The 17741-nt window shown below is 38.4% G+C and overlaps 1 protein-coding gene across 7 annotated transcripts in view; it reads right to left on the minus strand.

Moving 5' to 3' along the window:
- GULP1 (GULP PTB domain containing engulfment adaptor 1) overlaps nucleotides 1–12059 on the minus strand; it is a 226923-nt gene extending 214864 nt beyond the window's left edge. Inside the window, exon 1 of one of the 7 annotated variants that reach the window (XM_037043781.1) lies at nucleotides 11552–12059. The gene's annotated coding sequence lies outside the window, so the exon portion shown is untranslated. The remainder of the gene's footprint in view (nucleotides 1–11551) is intronic. The other 6 variants (XM_037043779.1, XM_037043782.1, XM_037043780.1 and 3 more) reach the window with 6 other exon arrangements.
- Between the last annotated feature and the right edge of the window lie 5682 nt (nucleotides 12060–17741).

A 17741-nucleotide genomic window follows, 5' to 3' on the forward strand; every position in this document is an offset into this window, starting at 1 on the left:
TCCTTTAGAACAGAGACTTCCCGTTCACATTTGTGTTCTCAGTCTCTTTTGATGGCTTTTCGTTTTCTGATTCCCCTCAACTATCAAGGACCTGAAGGGTCAGACCTCAAGGCACAAACAACCAATCATATCGACACCTTTCAAACCTATGTGTCCATCCCAGGATTTCTCCCTGTTTCCAAATTGCATATCCAACTTACTCTAGGAGCATTTCCTGCAGCATTGTCCCCAAACACCTCAAACTCAAAAATCCAAAGTGGGTTTCTTAGCCTTTTCCTCCAAGCATGCTCTTCATTTTGTATCTCCTTATCTTGGTGAATATTACCACAATCTAGACAATCAATCCAAATCTGTACATGATCCTCTTTATTCCTTCTTTCTGAAATGCTCACATCCAATAAGCCGATGATTCTGTAAGTCCAAAATCACTCCAGTTCATTCTTCTCCAGCCTTGCTGTATCTCCTGCATTCAGCCTCTCGTTGTCACACATCTAAACTATTTGAACATTTCCTGACTTAGTTCTGTACCATGATTCTCAGACCTCTTCATTCCATCTTGCCCAAAATCAAGAGGTTTCATAAATGCAAAGCTTATCATGTTCCTCGTTTCCTTTCTCTTGCTCTTTTTCTGTTTGAAAATTTGAAGGACTCACCACAGCTCATGGCCAAAGTACTCTAACAAAGGTATATATATATATATATATATATATATATATATATATATATATATATATATGTATATGTATATTTAGGGAAATATAACATCAATCAAGGAGTAAATGAAGTCACAGGATTAATACTCCATAATCCTGGTGGATCGAGATTGCCTCATTGTAATTAAAACACATTCATTTTACTTTAAAACCAAATGATGGAATAGAAGCTCAGATTCAAATAAGTTTGAATCTGACTTCAAAGAAACTACGCTTGCAGCACACAAGCTTGTGAGTGCTTCTCTAGCATTAGGATACCTGGGAAGAATCCAGCACAGTAGCTGGCACGTGAGACAAGGGCCTGAAAGGTATTTTGAGTGAATGAAGGTCTGCATGATTAAATGTAGGAATCCCAGTAGTTTTAATCCACTTAGCACAAAATTATTGGCTTACCCTTATTTTACAAGAGTTATTCCAAGAGACTGATTGTCTCATTTAAATTTTAATTATTATCATGGTTGAATCTTTAAAATCTTTTTCAATGTCTCATGCGACAGACCAGCTTGGTTGGATACTCTTCCATAACAGACATAACCCATAGCTATTCAGATTTTCTCCTACTAGGTAACAGTAACAGAACATGACTATTCAGGCTTGATCCATTGTCAGAGCTTCTTTCTTACACTGGGTTGGAATCTGAAGATGAGATAACTTCATTTCTTCTTAACATAGAGACCATTCCTGATGTTACACCTCCAAAACTACAGGACTGGAAAAGAAAAATGCTGTTGGATTGAAACTGTGGAATGGAACAATTTCAAAAATAACAATGGAACAACAGGAACTTTATTATTGATTCTCAAAAGCCTCAGGGCAATCTGATAAGAGCAAGAAGAACTGATGCTGCCTGCTCTGTAAGCCCAACAGAGAGACAGCGTGGACTCTAAAACAATCTGGGGGCCAAAGGATGCACAAGAGTGAGTGGCATGAAAATCTACTAATGAAGATTCTTGCTTTTATACACCTCAGTGGTGCATACAAGGCACATGTCATTATCTCCATTTTACATTCAAGAAAAAGTTCTAGAGATGCTAAGTAATCTACCCAAGATCCCTAAACTAGTCAATGATGGAGTCAAAAGATGACTACATACTACAGGAACATCTGTGAAGGGGCCAGGTTTCTCTGTTTCTCTGTGAGTCCGTAATAACTCATCTGGAGTCTTTCATAACATCCCTTTTCTTTGGAGATAAGGATTCTCTTTTCCTCGTGGGATAAGGAAGGAACCTCTTACATGAGAATTGCATGACCTGCTTTAGGAAAAGCTTATGTTGTTACCCCTGTTATTTCCCAAGTTCCTCCAGGTTGAAATATTCAGTAGGTTTCATATTTTGAGGTCGCAAATCCTAAACACAGTCATATTCTTGCTATATTTCTCTCTTGTTTAAAAAATCATTTTTCATGTGGACTCACAGGTATAACAAATTAGGTTAAGGACAGTATGGGTGCCAAGGAGATCCTAATAGAGAGAAACAATTTAAGGCAGGGCTGATTTTCACTTTATCTGATTATTTTAGCACATAGTGGAAGTTGGGATTTAAATTGTTTGGATACTTACCTTCTTCCTCATTTTAAATCTGCTGTGAGCCAAGTTATATTTTCTATTAAAATTTCCAAAATAGATACAGCAAGAGTCTCTTTGTAATCGGTTCCATACCAAAAGGCATTTATTCACATTCAAACACCCACAAGAATGTGGCTTCCTTTACACAAGGGAAAGGTCACCAGGGCACTTCTATTGTGTGGAAGGAAAGGGATGCCCCAGGACAATCCCTTAACTACAGCTTCTAAAAGAACAATAATCCTCTGAAAATTGCACCACTTTGTTCTCTCCCTGTCTCTGGCCTAGCCTTAAATGAAGGTCATGATCTCATAGAGGAAGCATCCCAAGCATGTTTACTGCATTTTTATGCAATCCCAGTAATGTAGAAGGTCTTGTTACTCTGGGTATCTCCATTAGTAACTACTTTTCTGAGGTCTCTCACTTTTCTTTGGTATTCAAGTTCCTGGCTGCCTCTGTCCCTACCCAACCAACAGCCATGCTCTCACATCCACACGGATACCAGTTCTAACACAATAGCTTGTGCTCTTTCTTGATCAATGACCCAGTCACGGCTCTGCTTCACTGCTGGCTTTAAACCTTGGCAACATGCTACCTCCCGTTTCACCAGCTGCTCTTCACATGCACAGCCTCCGCAATCTTTAGTTTGCTATTTCTCATACCCCCTCCTTCCCAGCAAACTTGCTCATTGTGACACTTGACTATTCACTAAGTCTGTTAGGTTATTGTTTGTCCCCACCTCCTGCTTAGACAACTGGGTAACTATTGTTATCCCCCCCACAAGGATACTACTGATGCTTTAAAATATTTCACGCTTACTTTTGTCAAGCCTTGGCTTCCAGTAATTCCTCCCACCTCTGGAGCAAGAGGACAAAGACTCAGTATTACCTCCACACGTTGATACAGCACATTACAAAAACCAATACAATGCGAAATCAACAAAAAATCAAACTTTAGAACATCCCAGCAGAAAATAATTAATTGCTAATAGTTCCAGTGAACTTCAGTTTTATTCAACTAGTTCTTACTTATTATATATCCAGTTTTTATACCTCTGCGAATGGACCTGTACTTCATAGTTTCACTGAACGTTTACCAGCTTTATCTTTTATATTTAAATAGTGGTAAGTCAGTTTTAAGTTAGTTTTATCAGGCTCCAAGCTTTAAATTACTCAGACAACTCACTGAGATTCCTTTAATGTTTCTTAATGTTTGTTCAGTGTTTCCAATACACTAAAGACACCACAAAACCAAATAAACAGTGATGTAGTTTTATAGATTGATAAAATTAGGAACTTATATTTCAAATTTTATTTTTATTGAATAACGTATGTCTAAGATATACATAGCATTTATTCACCTTGGAATTTAGTTAACATGATAAATCTATATATTGCATTAAAAATAATAAAGCTTGGTGATTTGAGTAATAAAATATTTCTTTAGCACTAATCATATCCAAAGTACAAAACCCAAGTAGTCTATAAAGCTTTTCAATAATCTAAATCATTTTTTTTAATTTTTATTTCAAATTAAGATACCACGATCACTGTTCTAGTTAAAGTACTGAAAATTCTAGTTCAAACTGGCTTGGAAAATAAAGAAATTCATTATCTCACACAACTGTAAATTCAGAAATATGATAGGTTGATTTAGGGACCCAACAAGGCCATTAAGCACCTGAATTTTCTACATTTTTGTGCCATCATTAATGCATTTGTTTTGCCTTCAATGATCTCCCTCCTTAACAATTCTCTAAAACTGTACTTTTTTACACTACATCACATAAGCAGCAGCATCTTACTAACTATACTCAATTGAAATTAATTCAGTTATAAAATTGTGTTTTAAAATAAGCCAAACTTTCTCTACATGTACGTGCAGGGCCAGCAGTAATCAGCATTGATGTTGGGGATTTTATGATTTAGTGATAGCGCAGATTCTCAAGGAGGTGGTAAATCAAGTTCCACCATCAGTTAAAATTCTGTATTCACAGTAGAGTTCCGCAACAGCAGACAAAAATTAAACAGATTACAGAAAATAACATGCATGTGACCTTTAAAGACATTTGCAAAGTACTTTGTCTTCTTAAACTCTTACCAGTGCTTACCAATGTATGTTTTAACCTACCCAAGTGGAAATCTAGATAAATGAGCCTACTTGCTGATAAAATTTTACTTTAAATTTTTACCTTATGGGTGTAAATAGCTATGAGAGAAACCAAGAGGCTAAAATCATGTCTTTGCTCTTATATCAACTTTTAATTACCATATATTTGGAGATTTGCTACCACACAGTACAGATGGTTCTATTTGCTTTTTTAACTAAAAAATGCTATCTAAAAATCACATTACCTCATTTAAATACAAACTGAGAATGAGACCTTAGTTACCATTTGATGAAATATTACATAACTTTGAAGATGTTTTACAACCAAATCTCTAATGACTCAGTATATAGGTTATTTATGCTCTATATTTTCTTCTACCAAAATGACTGTGTTTCAGTTATTTAAATGACTATCATCATTTCTTCAAGAGAATGGACTAAAGACTGAGCCCAGCTCACTCAGTCTGCTCTTTTTTAGTAGCTCTGGCAAAGTTTGAATTCTCTGACATTTTTGGAGGACTTGTGGCTGGACTTTCAGAAAAAATATCAACAATAACGTAACTGCCAGAAAAAAGCTATGCATACTAGGAGAACACTACATTTTCACACAATTTTTACTTCACATATCTTATAAACTTAGCAGTAGTATTTACATTTGCCTGTGCTCTACTTAAGAAAAGGCCTCTGGGAGTTCAGAGCCAGTCACCTCAAGATGTGCTTCTGTGGTATGCAGATTGTTTTGAGCTAAGGAGAATTTTGGCCTCAGGCTCAAGAGAAACTTCTACCCCTCCCTGCTAACTATGCAGAAGAGCTTGAATCAGGAGTCTTGGCTGTAAGAGATGGTATCATCAGAGATAACCCTGGACCTATCTGTAGGGCAGGAGAAACTTCCGTTTACTTCAGTTTAAGCATCTGCCCTTCTTTTCATCCTGTAATGATCCTCTGAAGTTCTGAAAGCACCTCATCTCCCCTCTAGCTTAGAATGTCTTACACACTCATGTTCCCTTTCTGTCTCTGAACCTTTGAGGTCACTGAGTCTTAAGCATTTAGGATTCCCATACATACGAATGCATTAAATTTGGTTATTTTCTCTTGCCAATTTATCTCATGTCTATTTGATTATTAGGCCAGCCAGAAGAACCTTCAAATAGAAGAAAATTTGTTCCACACCTCCATGATTATATCATAGGAGCCACGAACCAAGAATGTGGGTAACAAATCTTTCCCACTACTTTTCTCAACCTGTACAAGTATAAATAAAAGCCTAAAAACTCCTCTATCGTTTGAAAAAAATGCCAAGGATCTTTAACAACAGTAATCTGAAAAATCCTTTAAATTAATAGTTTTTAAAAAGGCTTCAGAAATATCAATTATTTGAAGTTACTTTTCCCTATGAAAAATAAACCTATCCTGAATAGAGAAACATCAAAGGGGGAAATCATCTAAGGCATCTGAATTTCTAAAGTATATTCCGAAGTTATGTGATGAAGACAATGTGTAGGTGTATCTACATAATGTGAATAGCAAAAAAAAAAGGAAGAAAAGCAGCTACTGCTATCTAGATATATCATATTACATGAACCTTAGAAAGTATGCAGTGTTATTCAAAACTCTTTTAAAAAGGCATAATCTTTGCAATGTAGCACACCATATGGTAGCAATCACAGTTATTACATTAAGTTAGCTCAGTTATTCATATTATGTGAGCAAATTGGACCAGTCTTTCCAAAACCATCCTTAAGTACACAATATTGGGGATGAGACTAATTCCAAATTTACCATAACTATACTATTTCAATGAAAACAGAAAATTAGCACTTTTTCTTCTGCGCAATGTTTGAGTCAATTGGCTGTCTTCCAGTAAGAAATAATCATGCATTGTTAACACCATTAGGGTGGCTAAAAACGTTTTCTTAGCATAAAACAAATGTAAAACTAGCAAATTACAGAGCCTTAAAAAATTATAAACACTACTTTTTTAAGCCTAACTCTGGAACAATGACTTTTAGCCATAACCTATCAAAATAGAGGCCTAATTTCAATTTCATACCTCCACTGTTTGGAAGCAACGCAATTTCTCTGCTCAAGGTCTAGCCCATTTTTTCTCTTCCAACTTGAAAATATTTAATCTTCTATAGGAACAAGTTTTAGTTTCCTGATCTCTAAATACATTAAGGCAAACGCTATTAGATCCACCAGCCTCTAATACATTTAGGGAGTAGGGCTCATGGCAGCCATGCAGTTGGGTCCTGTTACTACTTTTGAATTTATTATTATATTCAAGTAAAATAACTTCTTTTCTTCTTTAGAGGTTTTAGAAAACAAGTTGCAATTTTCCAGAGTAAGTCACAAAGACTTCTAAGTAAAATCTAAATACAAATTATCTATTACTCAACAATGAAGATTAAAATTTAAAAAATTTTTAATTTAAAATTAAAAGCAAAATTGGATATTTTCATTGAGATTATCTTAGTACATGCTAGAACATTCACTTCTTTTTCTTCAATTTTATTTTATTTTTTAGGTTTTATTAATTCATTTTTAAAGAGAGGAAGGGAGGGAGAAAGAAGGAAACATCAATGTGTGGTTGTCTATCGAGTGCCCCCCACTGAGGACCTGGCCTGCAATTAAGGCACATGCCCTGACTGAGAATTGAACCAGCGACCCTTTGGTTTGCAGTCCAGCACTCAATCCACTGATCCACACCGGCCAGGGCATGTTCTTTTTTGATTATTCAAATAAAGTGCCAATTTTGTTAATATGACCATAAATTCAACTACTATTTCTCATATACTCTTACATTTTATCAAATTACTATAAATGATAAAGTCTAAAAATAAAAATTATGATTTAGGGGGGAAAGGTACAGAGAATAAGTAGCATAGACGATAGGTAGAAAATAGACAGGGGGAGGGCAAGAATAGTATGGGAAATGTAGAAGTTAAAGAACTTATGACACATGGATATGAACTGAAAAGTGGGGAATGTGGGTGGGAGGGGTGTGCAGGGTGGAGGGAAATGAAGGGGGAGAAATGGGACAACTGTAATAGCATAATCAGTAAAATATATTTTAAAAAGTTATGATTAAGTATTTTACCAAAATATTTAATTCTTTAAACAATGTCCCTATACAGTGTGGTCCCCCCTTATCTGCAGTTTACCTTTCCATGGCTTCTGTTATCCTCATTCAACCACAGTCAGAAAACAGTAAATGTAAAATTCCAGATATTTTGAGAAAGAGAGACCATATTCACATAACTTTTATTTCAGTATATTGTAATTGTTCTATTTTATTATTAGTTATTGTTAATCTCTTACTGTGCCTAGTTTATATAATAACTTTATCATAAGTATGTATGTATAGGAAAAAACTAGTATATATAGGGTTTAGTAGTCATTCATGTTTCAGCCATATAAGGGCAGTTTTGGAACATATTCTTCCATAGACAAGGAGAGACTACTATGCTTGTTCTGTCTTTTTTTCCCCTCAAATATGCTTGTTTATACACCTGAGCAAGAGTTAAGTTAAATATCCATGAGTATAGCAGAGTACATTAAGCTATAAATATAGGCATTTTATTTTATTGACATGTCAAACTGAAAATTAAGTATTTCACTATTTTCATGCATGGATGGGCAATTAACAAGTTCTTACATTGTAGGTAGCAATATAGACAATAAATTATATACTGACAAAAAGTTTAAGAAGTAAAAAACAGGCACAAAACCACAGTGCTCACAAGTACAGTGCCGGGATTCAAATTCAAAGCTAATGGTTTCTGCAACATAAAAAGCATTCCACTAACAACAGTTGAATCAATGAATAAATGGCTCCTAAATCTACCCTCTAAACTCTCAAGGAAGTTGTTGTGGCCACCGGGGGAAAAAAGTCTGTACATCATAAATGTATTTTTGTCCCTCAAGTGTTATGTCCAAGAAGCGAGCCCAATTCTGCAAATATAACTGGTAACTTCTCAAAAAGACAGACTGGAGCAGAACTCAAAAAACAACGGTCCTGAGTATAAACATATACTAGAATGAAAATAAATAAATTTGCTGATTGTTTGTCTCCGAGAGAATGACTCAGCTTTACCCATGACAAAATATCACCCCTGCCTTCAGAAATTAAAATTTATGTTTACATTTTAGTTTAATTGAGGCTTTAGCTATGATTAAAAGGCAAGAGCAATAATTTTTATAAATTAAACAAGATATTCTCACATTATATGTGTTCTGGATGTAAACATTACTATTTTAGCCCTATGATCTCAAGTGAATCAACTGAGTCAGAAACCCTATGACCTTTGTGTCTAAAAACCTATTAACATAATTTCTTCTCTTTAATACTCATATTTAGCTTGGAATTATGTAAAGGAAAGTTTCTTTACAAGTGGAAAACTGAAATCAGAGTCAAAGAAACACTTGGCCAAGGGTGATTCATCAAGTCAATCTCAGAGAGCAGCCTGACATTCACAATCTCCAACTCATCAATCCAGTGGAAATACCAGCCCCATCAGTGTTTTTTAACCATTAACCTCCCCTAAACACACAATAGTGGACTTATGTCCCAGGGAAAAAAAGGACAAATAAACAATTTTCATACAGATAAGAAGGCTCTGAATTTCAGGGAAGACTGCTCAGAAACTCAAAAGCATCGGGGTCCTTATTATCAGGCATATGTGTGAAATGCTAAGATCACACAAATTCTACTCTTTCAGGTGAAAGAGTAAGAACTAGTTAAAAGGATCACTTTCGAGAAACACAAGAAAGATATGCTGGACACATTTTTCACTTTAATTCCACGACCAAATCTGTGCCATTTAAAAATACCCAATTGAGCCCTGGCTGGCATAGCTCAGTGGATTGAGCGCGGGCCTGTGAACCACAGGATTGCTGTTCGATTCCCAGTCAGGACACATGCCTGGGTTGCAGGCCAGTTCCCAGCAGGGGACACAGGAGAGGCAAACATACATTGATGTTTCTCTTCCTCTCTCCCTCCCTTCCCCTCTAAAGATACATAAATAAAATCTTTTAAAAAAATAAAAATACCTAATTGAATTATTCAATTTAGGTGGAAAACCATCTGCTCAAAGCCCAAGTCTTCAATTCTTACTGGCTATGGAAACAAAGAAGGTCAAGGTCAAGGGCCTGAAGTTTCAGCAAGCCTAGTCCAAGCTAAGGAGACATATAGCAACAAAGTGCGGGCATCTGAAAAGTAGATCAGCACAAGCAGCATCAGGCCCTCAGCTATTCCACTGTAAAACTGGTAAGGAATGACCTTACTTTATCAGCGCACCTCTTTCACTCTACTATGTCATATCCGACTGCACTTTATGTTGAGTTTACTTTTTTGCCAAGAAGGCTGATCTTAGTCACCAAAACCATTCTCATTTCAAAAGACACCCCTTGTTTAAAACCAAGTACACCCAAAAGCTCCCTTCCAATTGTCCCCTGCAACTTCCCCTGTCTCTTTTATGCCTGGCTACTGAGCTCAGTCTAGTTTGGCTTCCGGCCAGGTTCTTCTCTTCTTTCCTTGTCAGTCGTAAAAACTTGGAAAACACTCCTGGACAGCTCAAGGAGACCTTTTAATTATGCAACGGGGCAGTACCTTAGCTTTGTGAGCTGTTTCCAGGAAGGCTTGTAGTCGCCAGAGACTGCACTCTCCCAATTGGTAGGTTTTCTAGCAAGGCTACTTGTTTTCCTGGGGGATGGAGGGGAAGACTGGCAGAAAAACGGGGCGATTTGCCACCCTGAGAAATTTCCAACTCCTCTCAGAGTTTCTGACCTCCCAGTACTCACCGATTACCACTCCATTTGGCATCACAGACACAAAATTATCAGTATAGCCGGTTTGCCTACTAATCCTAGAAATTAACAAGTGGTGTCATAACCAGAACACTTTCCAAGAAACGTTTATTCTCATGTGTTGCTGCAACGTTTTTTTAAAAAAGCAAGTACCCACATAAGCTTCTTAATTCCTTCCTAATTGATTGAATTGTACTTTGTCAAGCTTGCAGAGGGAAACATGGCATGTAAATGTCTGGTTCAAGTGAAAGTAAGGTGAAAGCTCAGTTAAGAAAAACTGCAGGACCCAGGATGGGGTACCTTGACCGCCAGCCTGCATATACTCAGGGTTTGTCCAAAGTACTAGGTGGACTCGCCAAGCCCAACACCAGCTACATCTTTCCTTACTCTACGCTGGTACGCTAGTTACAGCAGCAGCGTCCAGCTTCCTGTTCCAAGTCCCATTCAACATCGTAAACACATTCCAAGAAAACCAGCCAGCCTGGAGTTCCCTCCCGTACTCAGGGAAGTCAGCGCGGAGGCCACAGGAGGCACGGGGAAGAATCGATCGCGCTGGTTTCTGATCTGTGTAGTGAGTCAGCCCCTGGGGAGAGGAGCTGGACAAACTAACTGGGCTTCGGGACCGAGGACCCAGGGTTTCATCACCCTGCCGCGCGGTGCGCCCCTTTAACGTAACGCTAGCCAAAAGGAGCTACTTGACCCACCCATCCAAAGGGTACAATACGGGCGCCGCCCCTGAGTTTGGGCCCACCCATCCCCGGGCTTTAAAGAATCCTCGGCCGCGCCTCGGAGCTCCGCGCCTCCCGGGCCCCATGCCCACGCTCCCGGGGCCAACAAAAGGGAGCTTACACTGGAAGAAGTTTCCCTCCTGGGTGGCTTCGCTGTGACCGGGGCGATGACTTGCCTGCTCTGTCCCGTCCCGTGCACGCACCCTCAACGATACTGATTCACCGGCGCCAGCCGCCCCACTCTAGCGGTTGCCCACCGGCCCTGCCAGCCCAACCAAAGTTACCACAAAGGGCTACAGCAGGCTCCAGGAGTCAGGAGACTGCTGGGTCCCCCTGACCTCGTGAGGCTCCGCCGTCCTCCTTGAAGCACTGCCACTGCAATCGTCAACAGGTCTTAGCCTCCTTTCCTGCTGAACGACACCCAGAGCCTTTCACTGTCCTTATTTTTGCAACCTGCCCCGCGGCAGCAGCGGCGGCGCGCAGCCCCGCGCCTTCCCTCCCCCGCGCCCGCGGCAGTAGCAGACCACCGCTCGCAACCTCTCGTGATGTCAGTTTCAAAGGGACTGCACCCGGCCGGGCTGGAGGCTGAGCTGGCAGCCAGGGAAGACCCAAGATAAACCTCGGACTCTCCATACCTTAGTGACTGATGCGATCCGGTCAGCTTGGGGCAGGGGCGTGGAGAGCTGCAGCCTCCTCGGAGCCGAGCGATCTCCTCTCCAGCACAGTGGCGCTGACGTTTCCGTGGCCAAGAGGGAAAGTTTCCGTACGCAAATGCAGTGCCGGACTTGGGACCCTCCTGCTCAGGTCCCCTCCCTCTTTGCGCTCTCTACCCTCTCCCTCCTCTTCCTAATAGCCTGAAGCCAAAACTGGCTGCGGCTGGGGCTGGAACTGGAGGCTCGGGACTCCGGGTCACTCCGGGCTGGGAAGCGGGGCTCCCCCTCTCGGTCAGAAGGGAACTCTCCCAGACTCCGGCTAGAGCACTTCTGGCGGTCTCCTAGGACACTTCCACGCCGGACGCCAATGTTCAAGCTGGCGGACTTTCCTCAATCTCTGATGGTCGCTTCCTATGGGCCCGCCGGGCTCTCTGGCGTTTGCACGCAGGACTGAAGGGGCGGGGAGTGGAATGTGAGAAAACCCCGACCGTAGAAGGCGAGACCTTACCTCGTTCTGTTTTTGCCGGGACAGAAGCAGAAACACTATTCCCCTCCCCACCCCCACCCTAGCTCCTAATTCCCCGCCGAGTTTCCTTTTGAACCTCCTCTCCGAAGCTCTGGATCTAGACGATTCGCCCTTCTTTACCTCTGTGTCTTTCCAAACACAATTTAAAAATACCTCTGCTGCTTAATACGAAAGTGTCAAAAGAAGTACAGGAACACAATTAAAACATGCCCTTTTTGCAGTCTTTATCAAGAAAGCATTAACACAGTTGTTACTGTAGCTTCGAGGGCTCTCCTACAGACTTTTTTCCTTTATTTTTTTCTCATGTCTTTAAACTCAGCCTGAATCTCTGCGATTTTTTATGCCTTAAAAAAAAAGGTAAGAAAGAAAAGAAAACTCTCTGAACCACCAGATCATGCTCATTTGCTCCATTCAGATGTTTACCTTAGAATTCTGGATTTCTGTATAAGGCTCAAAGAAAAAAAACAACAAACCATTCTTACGCTGGTAAACCTCTGTGTGGGAAAAAGGGCAAGGAGTGTCCTCATATAAGCCATTCTTGGGTGATGAGAGGAACTTTTCTAAATTTTTTTTGAGATACTGCTCAGAATTTAGTTCACTAAAATTTAAATTGAATGTGAAAATGCATGGATAATGGGGAAAAGAATTTTACAAGGCTAGCGAATATAATGTATTACAGTAGGACCCAAGGTTTAGAATCAGATAAGCCGGCTTACTTTCCAGACTCGAAACTTAGCCATCCCGTGCCCTAGGACACAGTGCAATTACAACTTCCAAAAAGAATTACATAATGGCATTCACAGAGTCACCTGGAATAGTGGCAAGCACAGAGAAGGTACTCAATAAATATTTGGTTCTTACATGCCACTATCTTTGGCTGTAATGAGAAGAAAATGGTACTAGAAATTTCTCCCAAGACCTTATCAACTAAATTGATTTTCTTCTCCCTGGTAGTTTTTTCCATAAAAAAGTACAGCATCACAATTTTTGAAATGGAAACTTAAGTTTAGGGATAACCTAGCTGTAACCAAACTTATTTTAAATACAAGGCAACTGAATTCCAAGAATCTTAATTAATTTTCCCAGATCTCAGGCATCTGAGAAATCAGGCATCTTCATACTTGGACAGAGTCCTCTCTTAACTATGTTCTTTTCCCTTTATCACAGCAGTCGAACACATAATAAAAATAATTACATTGAAAATATTAACCCGAGGACAGTGCTAGTTGCTTTTTGTGTGCATAATGTTTAATAATGGAGAAAATGAAATGTAATAGGCCTTGCTAAGACAATCACTTAAAATAGGGTGTGAGGGCTGTTAAGGGAGTGGGGCCTGTGCACAACGTGTGCCTCAATCCCTACAGCTACTATTAAGTTGCTAAGCCTGTTGCTAAACTCAGCTCAAGGCCCAACCACGAATACCCCAGAACAACCACCACTAAATGGGCATGGATGGACCTTACTCCTTTCCTCGTAGTTTTCATCTCCCTCCTTCGCATGTTAGGACTAAACAATCCCTGATAACCTAGTCAGCAACTGGTCATTAGCATAAAAGAATTATGTTTACTGGTTTTTCTCTGTATACATCAAATGCAATGTGAAGATCATATATCACAGAACTGTACACTTGAAACCTATATAGTCTTATTAACCAATGTCATCCCAATAGACCTAATAAAAAGAAAGTGAAAGGAAATAATTTGACATGCAAAAATATTGGAAGGTTGCCACATCTTCTTATAGTCTACATATAAAAAGACTCTTTTTTTTTGTTCTCTCCAGGGCCCAGTTTGGGTTCCTGTCTTAATCTGTATGTCCTTTGTTCTTTATTACAGCTTGACCCTCTTTGGTTAACACCTTTAAACAACTTGCAAAAACTACTAAAAGAATAAATGATGCCATTTAGGTGATTACTTGGAATCAATGTGATTATAAAATAAATCAAATCATGGCCCAATATTCGAGAATAAGGAATGATTACATTATATAATTATAAATATATGGTTTTTTAACCCAACACTTTAAAAAGTTCTGATAGACTCCACCCTTCTCCATGAAAAAATAAATAAATAAAATTTAAAATTCTGACAGCAAGCTCTAGACCCCCAAGAGTACATCAGTGAAACAGTAGTAACTGCAGGTCCTACTTTGAGAAATACCAGATCAGTGTTCAATACGCTATATGCCTACTTGAACAAATTCAGAGCAGAAGAATAAATCAGGCTACACGAAGTATAAATTAATGGACAATCTCATAGCATACTTACTTCTTGCTCATTTGCCCCTGATATCTTTAAAGGGAAGTTGTTCCAAACCCTTTCTCACCTTACTCAATGTCGAAAATCATTTGGACTTTTATACAACTCCCAGGTTCTCAGAGATAAGACCTATATCCTACCTACCTATATCTTCCTTCTAGGTAGGGGTTTTGCACCACTCTGGTCTTTCCCTGAGTTAGCCACTAAAATAATTTCCTGAAGGTATTTCATAGCTTTTTCTTTAAGTTCCTCTCTCCCTTCTGATGAGACTTGGGAGTTACCAGAAAGAGAAAAAGTTATAACTATAAAATGCACCCACCATGGATGAATGAATGGGGATGCATAAATTCCCGTAACTATCTTTTCCAATCATTGCATACAGTGCTAAAGATTACTCATTTTTATATTTCTTACAGTGTTTAAAGTCTCCAAACTTGCTATTGTTCTGTAATTTTATAAACTGACTTTTTATATGAACTGCTTTAGGAGATGGATTAGAAATATACAAATCTCAAGGGTGTCAGAACCAAGTTTTTAAAAACACTCAAACAAAAGAGAACAACCTTTAAAATCAGATTGATAGCATGCCCCAGGAATTGAAGAAGGGAAATTCCAAGAAGGGTTGTAGAGGCCCTGGCAGGGCACTACCAGTAAAATACGACTTATTCTACCCATAGGAAATGCTTATATTTCTACTTGAAAATTCTTTGCATTTATCATAGGTATATGTAGACTATAAGAAGACGTGGCAACCTTCCAATATTTTTGCGTGTCAAATTATTTCCTTTCACTTTCTTTTTATTAGGTCTATTGGGATGACATTGGTTAATAAGACTATATAGGTTTCAAGTGTACAGTTCTGTGATATATGATCTTCACATTGCATTGTGTGCCTATCACCCAAAGTCAAATCAGCTTCCATCACCATGTATTTGACACCCTTTACCAGCTCCCCACCCTCCTTCCCTTTGGTAACCACCATACTGCTATCTGTGTCTATGCATTTTTGTTTCTTTTTTAAAATTTGCTCATTTGTTGCTTTCAGTTTATATCCTGCATATGAGTGGAACCACATGGTTCTTAACTGTTTCATGCTGACTTATTTAGTTTAGCATAATATTCTCAAGGTCCATCCTTGTCACAAATGGCAATATTCCATCTTTCTTAAGGCTGAGTAGTACTCCATTGTATATAGGCACCATATCTTCTCTATCTAATCATTTATTGGAGGACACAAAAATATACGGTGAAGAAAGGAAAGCTTCTTCAATAAATGGTGTCTGGAAAACTGGAAGGCCACATGCAAAAGAATGAAACTAGACTATTTATGCCCATACACAAAAATTAACTCAAAATGGATCAAAGACCTAAATATAAGAACTGAAGCAATAAATTACATAGAACTAAACATAGTTACAATACTTATGGATATTACTTAGAAAATATTTTTTGAATTTGACCCCAAAGTAGAGGGAAGTAAAGGCAAAAATAAACGAATGGGACTATATCAGATTAAGCTTCCAAATGGCTAAAGAAACCACCAACAAAACAAAAAGGCAATCAACCAAATAGGAGAAGATATTTACAAACAATACATTTGATAGGGTTAATATCTGAAATATATAAAGAACTTATACAACTCAACAACAAAAAACAATGCAAAAAATGAGCATAGGACCTGAACAGACACTTCTCCTAAGAAGACATTCAAAAGACCAACAGATGCATGAAAATATGCTCCACTTCACTAATTATTATGGAAATGAAAATCAAAACTACAATAAGCTACCACCCACAGTTGTTAGAATGACTATCAGCAACAAGACAAGTAACAGTAAGTGCTGGAGAGGTTGTTGAGAAAAAGGAACCCTCATTCACTGCTGGTGAGAATGCAAACTGCTATAGCCACTATGGAGAACAGTATGGAGGTTTCTCCAAAAATTAAGAACAGAATTATGTAATGCAGAAACCCCTCCTCTTGGTATCTAGCAAAAATAATAAAAATTGAAAACATTCATTTGTCTGTCAATATCTTAAAATTAATTTTCTGGCTCAAGCCAGTTAGAAACTTCTCTTACTTGAACTAAAAGAATCTTGACTAAAACAGACAACTACTGTTATTTATGTTGAGTGAAACAATTTTGTTGATTTTTATAAAAATGCACAAAAACATACAAATATGCAGGTTGTTTAGTTCTCTATCACTGCAAACACATCATTTAAAATATTTGATAATTTTTAAAAGGTTATACAAATTAACATGGGATTTAAACTCTCAGTTGTGTGAGTGAAAAGGGGGCATATTTACTTCCATTATGTGTGACAATGGCCAGATATCCACTGGGTTCCTAAAGGAATCAGGGTTCCAGAGTTAGTAAGTGCTGCATTTACTTTCTACCTTCTATCATTTTATCTCTCATTCTATTTTGGTCTTCCTGATTAAGAATATGAAACATATTCATTGCAAAAAAAATGAAGAGGGGGGAACAAGAAAAAAAATAAATATAAGCTTTGGTTCCCACCACTAAGAGTACTCATTGTTAACTCGTTTACTCTATGCCCTCTAAGTATCACTGAAGACTCTGAGAGCCTGACCGATAGATAATATTCCCTAACATCTATGCTTGGGTTGGGAATAAATTGAGCAATAAAACAGAAGTTTAAAATAAAAGCTAAAATATTACCTGTGTTATTGACCGAGATCTGGTTTGAACCGATTGATCTAAAAATGGGCAACCAAAATACCAACCTCAGCCACGTGGTTCCTGGCCTCACTACCCAGGAGACAAAGAAGTTAAAAAGAAGTTCAATGTCTTTGAAAAAGAAGTTAAGTTATGTTTCCTGAGATCCATTACTTAGAAAAAGAAGGAAGGGTAGGGGGAGTGGGAGAGGGAGGAGGAGAAGTAGCAGGGGGTACAGAAAGAGAAGAGAGAAGGGTTTTGCTGAACCCTGCATGCCCAGTAATTGGTCCAGGATTTATTCCTAAATGTATTTTTCAAATAAGTCACAATACATCTCCAAAGGAGAATAAATAAAACACCCATGGAAATGAAGGGTAGAGAAAAGTCACAGCCCAGTACCAACAGCAAGTTACATTTTCTTTCCCTTTTTTCACATAGAAATACACAGTATATACTTAATACTTTATAACAATGTACCTGTATATCATAGGCTTTTCTCCTACCACTTTATTAACAATTTCTTTTTGCAATTAAAAACAAAGACACTATGGTCATCTGAACAAATATTTTTTGTATGCCATCTGTACACATATACGCCTATCCCTTGCCTATTATTTCCTTAGAATAAATACCTAAAGTAGATTCTAGAGTTAGAGTACAGACTATTTTGAAAACAATCTCAAGTTATAGAGAAATTGCACATAAAG

This window comes from Sturnira hondurensis, unplaced genomic scaffold (assembly GCF_014824575.4).
Source record: "Sturnira hondurensis isolate 20B ecotype Veracruz unplaced genomic scaffold, ASM1482457v3 Scaffold0004136, whole genome shotgun sequence".
NCBI lineage: Eukaryota > Metazoa > Chordata > Mammalia > Chiroptera > Phyllostomidae > Sturnira > Sturnira hondurensis.